The 17079-nt window shown below is 32.5% G+C and overlaps 1 protein-coding gene and 1 long non-coding RNA gene across 5 annotated transcripts in view; one reads left to right on the top strand and one right to left on the bottom strand.

Annotated features, from left to right (window-relative positions):
* FSTL5 (follistatin like 5) overlaps positions 1-17079 on the top strand; it is a 768631-nt gene that overhangs the window by 213005 nt on the left and 538547 nt on the right. The window lies entirely within an intron of this gene.
* LOC132691964 (uncharacterized) overlaps positions 1-17079 on the bottom strand; it is a 66422-nt gene that overhangs the window by 10242 nt on the left and 39101 nt on the right. For 2 of the 3 annotated variants that reach the window (XR_009616110.2, XR_009616111.2), the window contains exon 2: positions 11232-11303. The exons of the other annotated variant lie outside the window; for it this stretch is intronic. This is a non-coding gene — a long non-coding RNA (uncharacterized LOC132691964). The remainder of the gene's footprint in view (positions 1-11231; positions 11304-17079) is intronic. 3 annotated transcript variants of the gene reach the window in all.

Genomic DNA, 17079 nt, shown 5'->3' with positions numbered 1-17079 from the left:
ACATATACATACGTATACACACACATACACACACACACACACACACACACACACACACACACTTTTATTTCCTTTCTTGAAATATCTTTATAAATTAAAATAATCCTTAATGGGGTTCTAAACATTCTGTGATAGAAAATTTTGATACACTATATACAGATAGCTTTTCAAATAGTGTTTGGTATTAATAACCAAGAAGTACTTGTTAATTGCATACATACACCTATGAAAAAGCATGTTACTCTTGTTGGTAAGATTCAGCTTTTAGAAGAATGGCAACTTTATCCATTATTGTAATAATAAGGGGCTACTTGAGAGAAAGGAGAAATGGATTCTGATCTCCAAATCACATGTCTAGAATATAAAATTTTTACATCAATTTTCCGCAATTAGAAAATGAATGTGTTTAAATGATAGTTCTTCAAGTGCCTTGAGAAATAACAGTTTTTAGTTCTATGGACATGCCTGAAATTGCAGTTAGTGATTATCTAAATAGTGCTTTAAAGAGTATTAAGGTCTCAGTTAATAAGGAGTATCAATGACAAAATTATTTTTAATTCATAGTGCCTGCCCTAGAGGAACTTAAAAGATAGGGCATCAAGTTATGAAAATTAAAAGATGGATAATCAACAGTAAAGGTAATAATAAAAGATGCTATCATACAGTGCTTCTAATTCCATTTTCAAACGAGCAGCATGGGCAATTATTCCTCTGAGTTCATAGGAAGGTACCAATTAGAGTGTTGAAGGGTTACAATAGAGGAAAAGAGAATTATTCGATCTCAAAAAAGGAACAGTGTTGGCTAAAGTAGGAAGCAGAAAAGATTTTCTAATTCATATCACAATAATTGCACACTGAGAATAACGTTAGGTTCTTAGACAAAATACTTAAAAGAGCAAGTGGGACTGTATTCTTAGGTAACTTAGAATCTACCTAGGAATGTATATAAATACTCAAATTTTGTTCTGTAACTTTCTTAATATTCTAATATGGTACAAATATTTTAAATTTGAGAGTAGGGTACACAAATACTTAAATACTTCATTCGATTTTACTCATATTTGACTTATTCTGTGAGTGTCTGTGACTCAATTTTCATAAATAAAAAGATTCTATTGAGATAAACATAAATTTTATGTCATATTAACATATAATATCATCAACACCTATTACTATATTTAGCATAAGTAAAATATATGTCCGACTAGTTAGTAGAGAATTAATTTATTTAAAAATACATAAATTCACTCAATTGGGACCCACCTGACCCAATTTGTCTAATAGAAAAATTTTATAATTACAGTGTGGGTTTTTTTGTTTTGTTTTGTTTTCCAGTGTGGTTTTTTTTTTATGAAGTTTAAAAATCATATGAATTTTGGTAAGAAGAACTTTTAAAAATTAATACTCAGGGACTAATTGAATTCCACAATATATAAAAAGAAGTTAATATCACCAAATTATCAACTTTGGAGACATTGATGTTGTTCTGTTTTATGGACAAAGCTTTGATAATTGTTTTGGAGATGGAATGAAAGTTCTCAAGGTTTAAAGAATTTCAATTTAATAAGAAATGATGGTTATTAAATAAAGAGAAGATGTGTTTCAGAATTCAAACTTTATATTTATAAAATATTCATGTATGTTTCCTTCCAGGGTGAAATGGTGAATATAACATTTATTTGGTTATTATCTCTTTGGGACCAAAGAGACCAGTTAAGCTAGTAGCTATGCAAGATATCATTTCAAATTTTAAGATCTATTACAACCAAAGTTATTTCTTCAAGTTTGCATTCCTTTTGAAAATAAAGAGCAAAATAGAGCTAGTTATAAACATATAATCCATATAGGCAAGAGTATATATAAGAAAGCTTCACCAAGTAGTTATATTTAATGAGATATACATGTAGAGCAATAATTTAAATTTAAAAGTTTTCATGTTCATTTACAAATGAATTCACTGCATTTCCTGATTATTTTGATCATAGTTCATGAACTTTACAACTTTGAGTTGTTAACATAGTTTTCCCATTCATATCAGAATTTTTAAAAATTATTTTTGCTTTAAATTATCTTCTCAAAATTTCTTACTATTTTAATACCATATCAGGCTTGCATTTGGTGGAAAGCGGATACTAACATGTTTATTTATTTATTTATTTTGAGGGAGAAAGAGACAGTGTGTGAGCAGGAGAGGGACAGAAAGAGGGAGGGAGAGAAAGTATCCCAAGCAGGCTCTGTGCTGAGCCCAACAAGGGGCTCCATCCCAGGAACCGTGAGATCTTGACCTGAGTTGAAATCAAGAGTCCAGCACTTAACTGACTGAGCCATCCAGGCGCCCTGTAAAGCAGATAGTTTAGCAGCAGTTTCATTTCTGTCCTGAAATATATATATGTAAATATTTCAATAAAATATTAATATATGTAATGTATAATTATTGAATAAGTATTTATATTTATTTTTAATAATTATTATTTTAAAGCAAATCATTATTTAATAATAAATGATATTATTTAATAAATTATTTAATAAAAATAATTTAAGAAATAATAATGATTCAATAAGAAATAATAAGTATAGATAATTTAATACATATATAAATATATATACTTTATATACAGATTTCATTGTATATTCATAGTATATTCATAATATTCAGAGTATATTAAAATTTCGTATATCTCAATCTGCCTGTTTATATTTTAGCATAGGACTGAATATTGGAAAAGCAAATAAGCTAACTGAACATTCAAGTGCTGAATTTATTTTTGTTTAACTACATTGTGGATAATAAATGTATATCTGCTTTCTTTGGCTTGATTTGGAATTTCAATGTGATTTTAGTTTGGAGTTTGGGAATACTCTGAAATGCTAGCTTTGTCATGCTGAGCATGCAAGAAGCCAGAAGTTCTCCTCTGTGTAAACTGCTCCCTGGATATAAATTTAAAACATTGTTCATTCTTCTAGGCAACCAGGACACCACTTAGTGAATTACTGTTTGTGTTAAAGGCCAATTCACCATCACACCTCTGAATTAGCTTTCTCAGAAAGCCAATTCTCACCCAATAAATCGTAAGGCACAGAACTCTGAAGGGTGAAACATTATTGAAAAAAATCTCTAAAACCATTTATATACCAAGAAACATCTCTAATCTAAATAGATGATTTCTCACACATATATGCTACTTTTTGTTAATGAAGTTAGAAATTGTTGACATTACTAAAATATATTAATTTAAAATCTTGACTGAACTTTTTGCCATTGTTACCATTTTTTCAATCAATTGGTATTAGAACTGTAATAAAAGGGTCTACATATTTTTGGTATTAGGACTTCTGTTATAAAAGGGTCTACGTATTTTTAACATGATAACGTAGTCATAATTCACTAAATAGTTAAAAACTATTTACCTAAGTCAGTTTATAACTTTCTGAAGTAATATATCACACTGAATGTAGAAGTCTATTTATTGTAAGACTTTATTTGGGTACTACAAAACTGAAAAATGAAGTCTGTAAATTGAATCATTGCATCTATGTAGGCAAATGTTCATCTTAGCATCATTGAAATTGGCATATTTCTTTAAAAGTTATATAAGTCTTTTGTGACCTTAATATAATATATAGTCACCTTAAATAAAATAATGGTTATATAAGAGTAAAAGTTCAAACTCCATTGCAAAATATGTGTATCTGGCCAAGTTGAAGGACCAGGAAGAGGGTTCAGCCTCCTCCTTGAAACAAGTAGAAAATCAGGAGGAATAATATGAAACATTTTTTTAAGATCTTGGTCATCGGGGAACAAAAGACAGTGATGTCTGAGAGACCAGTAATCAACAATGTGAGAACAATGCTTCCCCCAGGTCATGGGCTGGGAGATTTCCATACCATGTGACCCGGTGACAGGGATGTTAGAATGGGCCCAGGAGTCTCCATAAATTAAGAAGACAGAGCTGGAGTCTGGAGAGGATAGCAAAGCTAGAGTTCAAAAGGCAAAGTACTGGAAAAGAGAAAATTGCACAGAGAAAAAAAAATTTGGACATCTGGACATCTGAAGAAATTCTTCCTTGAGGCTTCAGCTGAGTTCTGAAGAGCAAAAACATGAGAAAATGATCTGAGAAATAATTAGAGGGATCAATCTCTAGAGCTCACATAGAACTATGAATAGTTCTTTTGCCCACAATCCAAAGTAGAGTATTTCATAATTCAAGAAGTAAAACATTAGGGAGAGTAGTCAAAAGGGTCTTGTTTGAGGAATGAGGCAAATTTAGCACTATGTTAACCACTGTTCTAATCCTAGTTAACAAAGCTTAAAAGCACATTGCAAAAGGATCAAACTTTTTCCAAGTAGCTTAATTCCATCCCAGAACAAAGCTCAGTAGTGCTTACAGGAATACAAAATATCAAGTACCTTGGGTAGAATTCACAACACCTTCTATCCAATCAAAATTCACCAGACATGTGAAAAATTGGGAAGTATAACACACAATGAGAAGAAATACCAATCAATTTAAATCAGTCCATGACAGAGATGATAAAATTAGTAGATAAGAACATTAAAAGAGATACTATAACTATATTCCATAAAATCAAGAGACTGGAGATCTAATGTGTTAATTAGAAATATGGAAGATGTAACTAAGACCCAAATTAAACTTCTAAAGTTGAGCACCACAATGCCTGATATGAAAAAAACAATGGGTGGATTGACAGAAAATTGGACACTGCAGAGGAAGAGATTGCTAACATTAAGTATCAAGTATAGATTCATAAAAAGTATCCAAAATATAACAGAAATAGAAATATGATTTAAAAATATTGGGGTGCCTGGGTGGCTCAGTTGGTTGGGCGGCCGACTTCGGCTCAGATCATGATTTTGCGGTCTATGAGTTAGAGCCCCATATCGGGCTCCGTGCTGACAGCTTGGAGCCTGGAGCCTGCTTCGAATTCTGTATCTCCCTCTCTCTCTGCCCCTTCCCCATTCGTACTCTGTCTCTCTCTGTCTTTCAAAAATGAATACATGTTAAATTTTTTTTAAATATTAAGAGCATCATTGATTTGTGGGGCAACTTCAAGCAGCCTAACATATGTAGAACTGAAATCTTAGAAATGCTATGTGTAACTGGAGCCCAGAAAATTATTTTTTCAAATTTGATAAAAAATTATAAACTAGCAAATCAATGAAACTCAACAATCTCTAAAGGCTAGAAAAATAAACATAAGTTGTGTGTAAGTCAAAAATTACACCTTGAGCTGTAATTATTCAATTTATAAATTTTTACAGAAAATTAAGATTACATACTTTAAATATATATAGTTAAATGTACATCAGTTATACCTGATAGCTGTTAAAAAATCAACTTCTGAGGATTTCATAAAATGGTTGTCTTAAATATGCTATTTCGTGTAGTAGGAATTACTCTGTTTGGCTGCTGTAGGCCTTTGCTCTCCCCACATGTCTCTTTCATCCCTTCGGTTGCTATTCTAAGCATGTTTTCATTCATTAAGAAGTAAGAGAAACAAGAGAACAAGATTTTTATAAGTCTCTGCTTGTACCTTGATTTCTAAAATTCTTTTGGCTAAAGAAAGTCACATGAATAAGAGGAGCAAAACATATTACCCACTTGTTATGAGGCCTGGACATGAGGGGAAGTACCATACCACAATATAAAATGGAAGAAGTATATGTTTGTGCAAATGTCTGTCGTTTAGTTTACATTAATGCAAAAGTATGGTGCTAGGTGATATGCATTTATACACATTTTATAAATTATATTTGGTCACAGAAGTAAAGCCTGAAGATAATAACAACAGCAAAACAGCAACACTCTATCCACCATTCATCCCAACTGTGTAGTTTCAGAGTTTTTTTTTTTTAATAAACATTGTTTTTATAAGCCAGGGAATCCTTATATCTTTTCAAATCAGTTCATAAAAATCTAATTTAATTTTGTTAATTTTTGTTAAATTACATATTTTATATAACCAGCCCTTTTCTCAAACAATTTTATAACAAATTCCTTAGTACTTCTGCTGGTAATGCTGAGCTATTTTTTTTTTCTGTCAATAGATTAAACACATTGCTTATAGACCTTGTGTATTTAAAATTTTACTAAGTAGTACCACATCACTCTAATAAATAATACCAACTTAAATGTATAATTTTTGAGACATGCCAGTGTAAATACATTTAGTGTTAACATGTTCTACAATTTTTGTCAATCGTGGGGTGCCTGGGTGGCTCTGTGGGTTGAGTGTCTGACTTTGGCTCAGGTCATGATCTCACAGTTGATGAGTTCGAGCCTGGTGTAAAGCTCTGTGCTGACAGCTCAGAGCCTGGAGCCTGCTTCTGACTCTGTGACTCCCTCTCTGTTTGCCCCTCTTGCACTCATTCTCTCTCTCTCTCAAAAGTAAATAAACATAATTTTTATTTAATTTTCGTCAATCTTATGGGTAAAACATCAGTTTGCATTGTTTTGTGTACCTTTATTAGAAAGTGTCAGCATTTTTCACATTAACTTATGATTCCTATTCTATGCCTTATTTGGCAGCATAATTTTTTATTAAATTATGTGTTATTATTTGTGGGACTGGCTTATATATTATAGACACTAGTCCTTTCTGTTTTATGAGTTGTAAATATTTTTCTCTTTTCCTATTTTTTGAAATACAGAAATATCCAAATTTTATTTGATAAAATAAGTCAGTGTCCTCCTTTATAATTTTGGAGAGTTGTAAAGACTTTCATGCATTCCTAATTATTATTTTTTGTATTATCTTAGAGTAGATATAAAGTCATTTTGTGTGTCATTTATCAATTTTCACATATTTTGTCTATATTTCATTTTTATCCTCATTTTTAAATAAGCAACCTACATACTTACATTTTGAAAGAACTAGATGTTTTGGTATTCTATTTACTCTTGAAATTCATTTATTTATATTTCACTATTCATTCCTTCCTCAGTTCTTTGTTCATTTGGCCATTTGCAAACTAAATCTTTATATAGACCTAAGTGAATAAGAGGTTTCATTTGTAATAACAAAATAAGTAGCTGGTACAATAGTTTCACTCCGACACCAATCTCCCATAAATTTTTTCTTTCTTTCTGTGAATGTAATTCTCATTTTTCCAGTTTCAAGGCTTCTGCCCCTCCAGGCATCTCTCTGTGTTCCAATAATGAAGAAAAATTAAGGGGCGCCTGGGTGGCTCAGTCGGTTCAGCTTGGGACTTTGGCTCAGGTCATGATCTCACGGTGGGTGAGTTCAAACCCCGTGTCAGACTCAGTGCTGATAGCACAGAGCCTGGAGCCTGCTTGCATTTGGTCTGCCTCTCTCTTTGCCCCTCCCCCGCTCATGCTCGCTCGCTCTCGCTCTCTCTCTCTGTCAAAAATAAATAAACATGTAAAAAATTTTAAAAAAGAAGTAAAAGGTCTGTGTCATTGGTCAAAATTTTTAATCCTCTTATATATCGCCCACTTATTATTAATCAAAACCATGTCACATGATCACTCCAGCTGCAAGGGTTCCGGATGGTGACTATGCTAAGCTGGACTCAACACACTCCAAATGCAGGTTCTGTTTGCAGCAGAAGAGGTCACTCCTTAGCTAGGCTGCTAGTCTTGTGTCTTTTGCTAGCTGTATGTTTTCCGGACATTCTCTTTTGATATATTTTGTTGCTCAGTTTTTATTTGCTATATGAGATACTTAGGTTAATTTATTTCATGATTTTTACTTAATATTAAAGAAAATAAGTTTAAATATTTCCCTTTCTGTGGGATTTCTACATCCTCTGAGTATTGCCATAAAATGTTATTGCCTTGCACTGATTTCTTTTAAGTTCTAAGTTTTATTTTTATTTTTTAATGTGAGATTTATTTAGAATAGATGTTTTTGGTTTTATTTAAAGTATCTACCTGAGGGTTATTTATATTATTATAATTTATCTTTTAATTGTCTTGAGGTCCAATAATGTGATATGGAGGAATTCTGCCTTCTGTAACTAATTAAAGTGTGTGCATGTGTGTGTGTGTGTGTACGTGTGTGTGTATTAAGGTAATTTTTGTAGCTGTTCCTTACACATATAAGAACTTTCTTTCTTTTCATGGGACATAGTGTCTCTTTCTCACTCTTTCTTTCTCTCCCAGAAATAAATATTGCCTGTGGAAAATTATACATTTTATTATTTGACTCATAAATTAAAACCGAAATACTCAAGTAAAATATTTTTATATCAATGTGGCATAAAATATCCTGAAGAGAATTTAAATTGGGAGGTATACTTTTTTTTTTTAATGCTTGCATTTCTCAGTAAATTTTCCTCATGTATTTTATTATTTTTGTTTTTCTGTGTTTTAATATGTATTATCATTATGTTTTCATTGCATATTAAAACTTTTATCATCATGAAATTTTGTCTCTTTTCCCATTTGCTATCTGGTCCTAAATTCCACGTTATCTAACTTTAGTCTTTTCATGTCCTAGTTTATTATATATTTTATTCTTAATTTGCCTCTGACATTTATTGAGACATATTTTAAGTGATGGACCAGTAGACATACATATATTTTTAAGTAGGCTCCCCACCCAACGTGTGACTTGAACTCATGACCCTGAGATCAAGAGTCACATGCTCTACCAACTGTGATAGTCAGGTGCCCTTTGACATATTTTCAATGATAGACATATTTTCAATGATAGTTTATTGATTTCAGCTCTGGGAGAAATATGTAATGTGCTTGGTATACGTGAATAAAAAGAGTGAAAAAAGAAGTAACAAAGGAAGGATGGAGTTGCCTTACAGGAATATAAAACCCAGGCCTACGGTGATGATGGATAGATGAATGGATAGATAGATAGATAGAGATGGACACACTGATACATTTTAACACATAGGGGCACACACAAACAGGGATATTTTACATGTAGACTCCAATATATAATATATGGCTTGAAGAGATCTATAGAATAATAGCCAAATTTATAGGCACTAATTTCCAAGTAGTTTATAAAAGTATCTGTGCTAATTCTACATGGCAAGAAACTAAAGGAATATGGTCTATGAATATTTTGAAAATTTTGAGATAGCCTTTTAAAATATTTTAATAATTTTATATGTATTATGGTTCTTAATATATAACTGACTTTATCTCATTTAAAAAATCTATTTATTCAAATTAACTAAATTAGGAATAATTCATTTCTGTGAAAAATGCCATTGGAATTTTGATAAGGATAGCATTGAATCTATAGATTACTTTGGGTATAGAAATTTTAACAATATTTATTATTGTAAAATGCGAACATGGATATATTTTTATTTATTTGTGCCTTATTTCAACCTACAAATATATAGCAATCAAAACAATGTGGTAGCAGAATAAAAGCAGATACATATACCAATAGAACAGAATCAATAGCCCAGAAATAAACCCACATGTATATGGTCAACTAATATTTGACAAGGGAGTCAAAAATACTCTGTGGGGGGAAGGGTAGTTTCTTTAATAAATGATATGGGGAGAAACTGATATTCACATGCAAAAGAAGTTGAACCCCTATCTTACAATGCTCACAAAAATTAACTTGTAATGGCTTAAAACTTAAATGTAAGACCTGACACTATAAAATTTCTAAAGGAAAATATAAGGAAAAAGCTCAATGTTGGTCTTGGCAAAGAATTTTGGGATATGACAACAAAAGCACAAGCAACAAAACAAAATTCTACAAGTGGGACGACATCAAATTAAAAAGCTTCTACGGAACAGACGAAATAATCAACACAATGAAAAGGCAACTTACAGAATGGGAGAAAATATTTGTAAGCTATATATTTGATAAGAGATTAATATCCAAAATATATAAGGAACTCATACAATACAATAATAAAAATAAGCGAATAATCCAATTACAAAATGTACAAATACCTGAATAGACATTTTTTTTCTAAAGAAAACATACAAATGAGAAAACCTACAAATGGCCAACAGAAACTTGAAAAGATGTTCAACATCATTAATTGCCAGGGAAATGCAAATCAAAACCACAATTTTATATCACCTCACATTGTTAGACAGTTATCAAAAGATGAAGGGGCACCTGGGTGGTTCAGTTGGTTAAGTGTCTGACTCTTGGTTTTGACTCAGGTCATGATCTCACAGTTCGTGAGTTTGAGCCCTGTGTAGGTCTCCGTGTTGACAGTGCAGAGCCTGCTTGGGATTTTCTCTCTCTCTCCCTCTCTCCCTCTGTCTCTGCCCCTCCCCTGTCTATGCTCACTTTCTCTTCCTCTCTCTCAAAATAAATAAACTTAAAAAAAAAAGATGAAATAAGTGCTGGCAAAGATGTGTCGACAAGGGACCCCTTGTGCACTGTTGCTGAGGATGTTAATTGGTGTAGCCATATGGAAAACAGTATGGAGGTTCCTCAAAAATTAAAATTAGAACTACTGTATAATCCAGCAATCCTATTTCTGGTCATATATGTGAATGAAATGAAATTACTATCTCAAAAAGATATCTGCAATCCACTCCCATGTTCACTGAATCATTATTCACAATAGCCAAGATATAGAAACAACCTGAGTGTCCATTGACAGCTGATGAATAATGAAAATGTGATAGTATTACATAGTGTAGAATATATGTACATATACAAAAGAATAGTGTTTGGCCATAAAAAAGGAAGGAACTCTTGACATGTCTGAGATGGGTGGGCTTTGAGGGAAATATGTTAAGTTAAATAAGCCAGACAGAGAATGACAAACAAAATACTGTATTGTATAATTTCAGTTATGTATGTAATCTAGAAAAGTGAAACTCATAGAAACAGTATGGTGGTTGCCAGGGCCTGGGGGATGGGGCAAAATGGGAAGATGTTTGTCAGAGGGTAAAGATTTTCATTTATAGATGGATAAGTTCTGGGGAATCTAACATGCAGCATGGTGACTACGTTTAACAATACTGTGTTATATACTTGAAATTTGCTAAGAGTGTAAATCTCAAGTCTTAGCTCTCCCACCACACACATACAGACAGTAACTGTATGGGGTGGTAAATATGTTAGCTGACTTCATTATGGTCATCATTTCATGATATATAGATATACCGAATCGTCACATTGTATACTTTTAACTTGTATAGTGTTATAAGTCAGCTATATCTCAGTAAAGCCAGGAAGAACACAAATGCAAATAAAATAAAACCTAAAACATAAGTATAATAGGACTGCTCATTTACTCCACTCAGAATCTAAGGTTAGATATCAATTATTCATGTGTACCACAGCTTTGCCCATTAGTGGTTCAAATTCTGTAAAAAAAGAAAATTCATTTCATACATGCTCATTTTTATGTTTTAAATATTATTCTAATGTTTTTCTGTAATACAGCTGAATCTTGTAATGTGTTCATTTTACTTTATTGTCCTTTGATACATAGCACTCAAATTGAATACTAAACATTAATATGCAATGGATCATCTAGCATATAATATCTCAGTAAGTTATACTGTATAGTCGATCGCAAAATTAGTTGTGTTAATATTTAAGTAATGGATATAAATGACTTACTCCTTGACAAAACAAAATTCAAATTTAAAGACACATTTTATTTTATTATTTTTTATTAAAAATTTTTTAATGTTTATTTATTTTTGAGAGAGAGATAGATACAGAGCATGAGTGGGAAAGGGGCCGAGAGAGAGGGAGACACAGAATCCAAAGCAGAATCCAGGCTCTGAGCTGTCAGCCCAGAGTCCAATGCAGGGCTTGAATTCGTAAGCTGTGAGATCATGACCTGAGCTGAAGTCGGCCGCCCAACCGACTGAGCCACCCAGGCACCCCGTAAACATACTTTTTAAAACTGTTTCCAGATCTACCAAGTTTTATATCTTATATAGAAAACAGTTGAAAATCATTAGGGAAAAAATATATATACATATGGGATAATTATGGGGTTTGAAATACAAAAAGTGAAGCAATTTTGTTTTTGTTCCTCCTAGATTTAAATTATTTCTACCCAATATTTGAAAAGATGTGTTTGGCAATTTTGTGGTGACCTAATACTGTGCAATTTTATTAAAATCACATAGAAAGATTGTTATTTGACTCTATCAAGGCAAAATTACCTACTTAGAAAAGTGTATCAGTTCTGTTAAACATGTGACTAATTTTTGAATTGAATTCACATGGACACATACAGCTTATAAATTAGCAGTGTCCATTATATACTGTCTAAATGCATAAAATAAATGTCTTATCCTAAAGGTAAATTTTCCTGTATTTTATATTTTCAAATAACTTAAGCACAACTTGTCACAAATCAGTTGAATACAGAGTTAAATTTTAAAATTATAAATAAAAAAAGCTTCAGAATACTTAAATTTTATAATTTTCTCATCTTACTATAATTTAGATGAGTTCATTGTAAAGTTAACAGAAGGACTTGTAGCATTATTCTTTAAGATATATATTTGAATTGAGTCCACAGGCTCACACATTATATAACAGATTACAGTGCAAATCTTCTAAATAGAGCAAACAGCCACATTTTTAAGGTATGGTCTAAAGGACCTACTTAGATTGCCTGTGATAATACATTCTAAAGGGGAGAAAGGGAAGTAAAATAATCCTGTGATAAGCCATCTTTCTTCAGGGCCTGCAGGCAGATAAATGTCTAAATCATTCCTAAGAGTTGTGTCTTGTATTCATGAAGATAAGGAACCTTGCCTTGAGCCAAAAGTAAATGGTCATATAATTTAATGTATGCTTAGCTCTCTATAAACCCGCCATATTTTTTTTCATGGTTTTTTTTTAATAAAAAGGTTGTTCTTAAAGTTATGATGATAAGGTCTACATTTAATTTACCTAAAGATATTTTCAAAAGCAGTTAATAGATTCTACTTACCTGGTCTGATCAAAATTAAAAGGTATTGCTTAATACTATGGCCATTTTATTCCTTAGTCTAGTACTGTGCCTAGTTATCCCTCACATATTTGTGAAATGAATGAATGAATTCAATTAATTCTTTAATTTTTAAAGCTAAGACCTTAACCATATTTATTTCCAAAGCCAGGTGGCATCCTTTACACTGCGTAAGAATGTTTACATTAAAAAATGAGATTATTTCTTATACTTTCTAAGTTGCTATCTGATGCACAAAACAAAACTTAACTAGAATTTCCAGATGTTTTTCAAGGCTTTGGCTAAAAGCACTATGAAGTAATTTTTTTGTCCTTCTTATTATATGATGAGTTAAACTGTTTTCCAATGACCTCAGATCACTCTGTAACGATAACTTGAAAACTACTACATTATATCCTCCCTTCTTTCCTTTGTCCAGATTTTTATCTTCTCTCTCACTTTCCATCTCTAGTTCTCCTGAGACATATTTTTCAATAAGGTCAAAAATAGAACTATTGATTGTGTCTGACAAGTGTCAAAAGTATTTTCTGTTAAAAAGAAAGAGAAAGGATGACAATACCTAAAAGTCTAATCAAAGCTAGTGAGATGGATGGTGTTACATTAAAAAGCAACATCCATTATTTCCCCACGTATAACTTTTAAACCTTTTGTTATTTGTCATTATATATCTGTAAAGTTTTCTTTTTTTCAGAGATTAATTTTCAATTTAACATTCTACCAGGCAGCTTATATTTTTATTACCTTCCATGAGTAAACATATAATACCTTGAAAGTTATATATTTCACCTAAACAAGGAATCCGTGAAGTTGGCTATAGATACATTGAAATCTTTTTTATAAAACGTGAAGTTCTTCTATCAATATAACTGAGTTGAGAATTATGTCAATAAGGACATTGCTATAAAAAGTCATTATTTTCCCACTGCTATTATTCCAAAAAAAATGTAATTCTATTTTAAAAATAAAACTGCATTCCCATGTAAAGACATAATACTATATCAACATTCTCATATACACAATAGATAAATTGAAAATTCCAAAATATATTTCAAATAATTTTGCAGCAAAGTGTGTTATGCGATTCTTTAGTCAAAAGTTACGGATTTTATGCATTATTTTATTTGACTTTTAGACTTCATTTACACTATTGTTTTTAATTTATCTAATAGGTAAAATAATTTAAATATTACAGGTAAGTTAATTTTGACAATAAGCCTTCAGGTCAGGATTAGTTAGTATACACTTAGTATCAAACTTTGCAGACTTCTGCCTCCAAGTAAGACATAGAATGTTTCAAGAGAATATCACTTTTACTCAAATAATGAAGAAAAAAACAGAAAACTGACAAAATCGTAGTTTTAAGAACCCATTAAGGAAATGAGGATGCAAATAAACTTTCATGAAGTAAAACCTATGAAGCAACAAGGCCCTCTTAGGAGAAAAGAGACCTAAATCTGCTTTCATCCTTGGTGGAGTGGATGAAGGAGGAGGAATTCATCAGGGAATGGGGTAAAGTGAAACAAACCTAAATTAACATACAGTAGTGGTAGTAGGATTAGCAACTAGCAAATAATGCCAAATGGTGTCTGGCATGATGATGGAGAATCCTGAGGGGCTCCACCTTGCAAGCAAGTCTTCATCTACCTGTCAACTCTCTACATTCTTCAGTGAGAATGGGAGTTGCAGCCAAAAGACTAAAGAAGCGGAAGGGTGGATAGAGAGACCTTTCATCTGAGGCATTTGGAGCCCACCGAAGACTGAGGGCAGGTCTGGATAACTGAAGGAAAACGAAATGAGGCTTTCTGGGCCTTCAGTAACTAGGAGGCTATGGCTGTTGAACACTGTGGGGAGGGAGAAACAGTTAAGATAACTCCTTAGAGGTAAACATTCTGGGAAATATCAGGCATGGCTGCTACAGGTTGTGTAGCCCAGGAACTAAAGCAACGCCTCTGAGCACATTGTGTCTTCTCAGAGTCTAAAGCACGGCATCCTAAGGATGTGGCAGGATAGGGAAGTTAAGAAAATAAAAAAAAAAAAAATCACCAAGGCTTTTCAAGCTTTCACTGAATGCTAGACCACAGTTCTTCAAAATGTAGGCTCAGGGAAGCAGGGCAGAGAACAAACGAGAGAACATCTGAATATCATAAAGGCAGAAGTAGGAGTAGGAGGCAGAAGTAGATAGCAAATAGAATTTTTCACTAACCCAAATAGCTGAGAGCCAAATCTCCTGTGATTTAGAGTGTTGGTTCTGTGTGTAAATCAAAAAAAGTGATTTTTACAGTGTCCTTGGTGGTGAGATCCCAGGCGCTGCTGAAGTGAATGAACCTCATCAGAACTGAACTCAATATAAACATTAGCTTAGGCTAGAATTTCCCAAGAACACATTTATCGACTCAGGGACTCACATTACTGTTCAGAAAGATAAAGGATGTGCCCTTTTCTGAAGGTAATATTATTTATATCATTTTCTTCCGAATTACAAAAAAATCATGAAAAGGAGCCATAAAATATAACATCATCAAAGAATGAAACCATTAATAGAAACCACTGTAGAGATGGCCTAAATGTTAGAATTATCAAGCAGAGAATTTTAAAAGTTTGTAGTAAATATGCTAAAATGTATAGCAGAAACTTGAGTGAACAGAGGAAGTATTGAAGTAGAAAATGTCAACTATTTTTAAAAATCCACATGGAGATGTTAAGAAAAACACATCTCCGTTTGGATATCAGAAAAATGGACACAGGGAAGAAAAGAATCTGTGAATTTGGACAGCGGTTTTAAAGATGATCTAAACTGAAGCAAGAAGAAAATACAGAGTAAGAACTATTGACAGAACATTTGAGATCTTTAGTGCGATAAAATATATTCTATATATGTAAACTGGAGTTCAAAAAGAAAAGAGATTAGAATTAATCTCATTAGAATGAGAAAAAATTGAAGATATAATTGCTAAGATTTTCAAAATTTGGAAAAGTACCTGTGGAATCAAAAATCTCAGCAGACACTATGCAGGAGGAAAAAAATAAAACCATACCCAGGTATATCAAAATCAAATCAAAGAAAATCGTATCTAAATAGAACTTCTGTTAAAAACAAACGAACAACAACAACAACAACAAAAAAAAAAAAAACAAAGAAACAAACAAAAAAACTGTGTACACTCAATAGTAGCTCCCCAAAGATGTCCATATCCCATATCCCATATCCCATATGTCCATATTCCAGAACCTGTCAATGCCTTACCTTATATGGCAAAAGGAACTTTGCAGATGAGATTAGGAGAAGGATAGGGATATGGGGAAGATGATCCTGGATTATCTAGATGGGCTCCATATAATTACAAAGGTCCTCCTTATAAAGGAAAAAATGAGACAAAAGAGTGAGATCTGAGAAGATAATGAAAGCCTAGAACAGGGAACAGAGATATTTGAAGATGCTATGTTGCTGGCTTTAAAGACAAAGGAAAGTACCACAAGCCAAGGAAAGACAGGCAGCCTCTGGAAGCTGCAAAGGAGAGACACTGCCCTAGGCCCTCCAGAAGAAACACAGTGCTGCCAATACCTATGGTTTAAGTCAATAGAACCATTTCAGACTTGTAATTTCCCAAATTGTAAGAGAGTTGATTTGGGTTGTTTAAGCCATCCAATTTGTGGCAATTTGCCACAGCATCAATAAGGTAGTAAACTACCAAAGGAGAAAGCCGTGGATTATATTGAAAAACATTAAGCAAAATGGCAAAATTGTCATCATAAAGAATGATGAAATAATATCTTTTAAAGGATAAATTTGGGGTGCCTGTGTGGCTCATTTGGTTAAATGTCAACTCTTGATTTTGGCTCCGCTCATTATCACATGGTTTGTGACATGGAGCCCCATGCTGGGCTCTGCACTGACAGCACGGAGCCTGCTTGGGATTTTCTCTCTCCCTCTCTCTGCCCCTCCCCTGCTCACTCTCACAGGTTGTCTCGCATGTGCGTGTGTGCAAAAAAATAAACATTTTTAAAAGGCTACATTAAACAAAATAAATAAATGAAAATTCAATAATTATTTCAGCTGTACATCCAGAATGAATGAAAGTAAAAAAACCAAAACACTTGTAGGACAAACAAAAAAGGAAAAAAAATATTTCTTTCCTACAGAATACACTATAAGAGTAATTAAA

The sequence above is a fragment of the Panthera onca genome, chromosome B1 (genome assembly GCF_046562875.1).
Source record: "Panthera onca isolate mPanOnc1 chromosome B1, mPanOnc1 haplotype 2, whole genome shotgun sequence".
Taxonomy (NCBI): Eukaryota; Metazoa; Chordata; class Mammalia; order Carnivora; family Felidae; genus Panthera; species Panthera onca.
The sequence above is the reverse complement of the archived record's forward strand: the minus strand, read 5'-3'. Positions and strand labels throughout refer to the sequence as shown.